Raw genomic sequence first — 3,827 nt, 5'->3', positions numbered from 1 at the left:
TGCCTCTGATATGTCTTTGAACTTGGGATTGCTGAGGGGCATGCCAACCCTTCTTGGAGTTCTGGCCTCTTGATGGAACATACTTCCCACGACCTCTGCTACTAGTACCGCCACGAACATCTCTCTCCAAAGTCACCTCCTTGGCATAATCTTCTACAATTGTTGCCTTGTCCACCAATTCGGAGAATCTCTTAATCTCCAATGGAGCCACAACACACATGATATCTTCCCTCAGCCCTACTTCATATTTGACACATTTCCATCCCTCATAGGACTCAGGAGTACCCTGACTTATTCTCGAGGACCTACAGAGTTTTTCGAACTTGCTGGTGTATTCAGCTATAGTCATGGACCCTTGCTTCAACTGTAAGAGCTCCAACTCTCTGGCCTCCCTTAATGATTCATGCCAGTACTTTTTGTAGAAAGCTTCTTGAAATAATGTCCATGTAATGTCCACCTTCTGTAGGCGTAGCAGTCGGTGCTCTCTTTGCCACCATTGCTGAGCTTCTCTCACTAGTTGATAAGCCGCATATTCCACGAACTGATTACTCGATACTTGTTGAGTCTGTAATGCACTCTCCACAGCTTCGAACCAGTTGTCTGCTTCAGTAGGATTTATCGTTCCATTAAAAACTGGCGGGTCAGCTTTCAGAAAAGCAGCTAGAGTTCTCGGAACACCAACTAAGTTGTCCTCAGCACCTTCTTCATTTTCACTTCCGGCTGATTGCCTTGTTTGCCGCAAAGCATGAGTAGCCATAACAGTGCCCGCTTGAATCGTGTTAGCTAAATTAGTCATTGTTGCCATAAGTTCAGCGTGATCATTCGTCGACGGGTTACCCTCATAATCTCTCCGTATACGTGACCGACCTTGTCCGCGAGTAGCCATTAGGGTTTCTGTCTACACCAAACAATCGATATCAAGGTGATCAGTCTCAATATCAAAAGTCTAATGCTTCAATTATCCCAAACAAGTACTCACAAACAAGCATACTATGCATATATCAAGTGGATAACCTAATAGCATCAAAGAAAAGACACACAGAGTATGCAATGAAGCACAATCGGTCCATCTCTCAGGTCACGAGGACGAACCGCTCTGATACCACTAAATGTAACACCCTAATTAGCTTAAGCCTTACCTCGTGTCGTAAAGCAAAGGTTAATCAGAAGTTACGACAGTTCTAAGCTCATACGTATAATATATAGAAGGAATATAGTAATCTAGAAGCCTGATGAAAAATATAGCTCAAAGACAGGATTTGAAAAGCGCAGAACGTACTAATGAAGCTACTAGCTTAAGGCACAAGAAATAGATAAGATACAACAAAATATAAGTATATAATATCATAGGAACTAGCCTTAACTCGCAGAGTTTAAGCCGACTAGCCATATACAAGTATACAGAACCATATTGAAAACTGACAGTTTAAAAATAGCTTATACAAGTTGTTCCCTCAAATACAAGCCTCTAGGCTAAACAAGATACAAAAGTGAAAGACATAAAAACAAAATAAACCAAAAAGACTCCAAAGGAAACCAAGATCCTTCGCTCCTGTCACCATCCAAAACAACTCACCGAGGTGGGTTGCGACCTGCATCTGAAAAATACAACAAAGATATGGTATGAGAACCAGAGGTTCTCAGTATGGTAACAGTGCCCAGTGATGTAGGATATAAGACCCCTGGACGCCAAAGGCAATCCTAAGCTCCATATCCATCACAAGATTCAAGCTTAAAGCATTCTAAAACAAAACAAGCATAATATAAACCTTATCATAATTAAACCGGGTAATCTATCTTAAGGGATTTCTACTCTAACCAAACACCACTATCCCACAGCCTTCACCAACCTATCCTCCATGCGATCCCATCGCCACCGCCTTCTGAACCTCCTTAATTCCAGTAGAAAGCACAATTAATAAACAATGCAAGTAAGACACAAGTAGAAGCATATGAGACAAATAATTCAGATAGCAAGTAAGCATGTTATTCAATTAGGCAAGCCATTACAAGTAAACAAAGCATACAAATAGATAGAAAATACATATGATGAATGCCTGCCCTACTGGCTGTGATATCACATTGTCGGTTCAACTGCCAACCCGACACATCTCTATGGAGACGTCGCCCTTTGGATTTCTCATATGGAAACCCCGAGATATAGTTCCCAGATCACTGTCCAGGTACCGGCGCCTGCTCGCCTATGGTCCGAAGGGATGTGAGCGGGATACTCTTGCCACAGACCTCACATCTCAACGCAAGCGGGACGAACCACCGCCCATACGCCGCCGCTGCTACCTCGACAGGCGGGATCCAACCTTGTCCCTACCGGGTGCATAACGTCTCATATTCTCAGTAAAAATAATATTTTAGTGGTTTTCAGAATACATTTTCAGTATACATGGATCTATCGTCTCAATCCGAGTCCTCGACTCATCTCAACCACTGTCCATTCATAACTCAGTTTCCAATGTAAAAAGTTCATCATTCCTTATCTCATATATCACTCATCCTCCACCCAACGTCAAATCATTCTCAGCACGCCAGAAACCTAGGCCTTCGTTTTCTAATTTATCATAAAATCGTGTTCTAGAAACCTTAAGTTACATCCCATGTTCCAATACTCAAAATTAAGCCCATAAGTTTTAAAATGGTGTTTTAGAAGCTTATAACCTTGTTGGCGTACGCACAGGTGTTAATTTTATAAGGATCTGTGCACTCGCACAACCTGTGCCAACGCTCCCAATAGACTGACCTTTCCGACGTGTACGTCCGCACAGGTTGAAGTTTTTCCTTGGATATGTGCGTGCACAAGCTGTACCAGCGCTGCGAACAGAATGCACTTCCTTGCCTATGCGTGCACACAGGTGCGTGCATCCGCACAGATCAAAATATTTGCAGGGTGTGCGTCCGCACGAGTGTATGCGCCCGCACATATCAGAAATCATGAAATTCTGCAACTTTGTAGAATTTCAGATTTTTAACACCAACTTTGAAGGATTATAACTTCCTCTACAAAATTCCAATTTTTATAAATTTTATATCGAGGCAAAAACCGAGGCAAAAGTTATGATCGAGCAAAGTTTACCAAAAACTCAATTTTACCAAACTTCAACATTTACACAATTTCTTACCATACACATTTCAAACCATACCATACCATTCCAAACCCCATTATTTCATCAGAATTTACCTTTTGTATCATATGACACCAATCATACCATAATTTCTTTCACCTTTCATTATTCTTAACTTCATTTATCACACATATATATATAACATATCCACCAATCATCATCATCTCATTACCAATTCTCATTACCAACTCAACCAAGATTCATATTCATAATCAACAATACTCATGCATCTAATCCATCATATTTCAACTTCATCATCTAATCACAATAACACATCAATACATTTATACCTCATCAACACAAACAATCATCAACAACATACAATTTCCACACCTATCCTATAGGTCACTAGCCTAAGTGTCCATGAATATTATATACTACATAGAGGAAACTGAAACCATACCTTGGCTGATTTTTCTTTATACACCAAAACTCAAATTGATCACCAAATAGCTTTTAACCAAATTCCAAGCTTTCACATCCACTCCACTAAGCACAATTAAGTTCCAAGAGCTCCCAAAGCCACAATAATCAAACTATATACATATAAATCACCTCAAATCAACCTAGGGTTCCAATTAAACATAATTTCACAAGGGTTTAGTGGCCCTTACCTTCTCCAACAGATTTACTAGCAAGAATCCAAGGCTAAGCAAGGATTAGAGCAAACCTAAACATCCAAAATCACAA

The sequence above is a fragment of the Arachis ipaensis genome, chromosome B10, assembly GCF_000816755.2.
Source record: "Arachis ipaensis cultivar K30076 chromosome B10, Araip1.1, whole genome shotgun sequence".
NCBI lineage: Eukaryota > Viridiplantae > Streptophyta > Magnoliopsida > Fabales > Fabaceae > Arachis > Arachis ipaensis.
The sequence above is the reverse complement of the archived record's forward strand: the minus strand, read 5'-3'. Positions refer to the sequence as shown.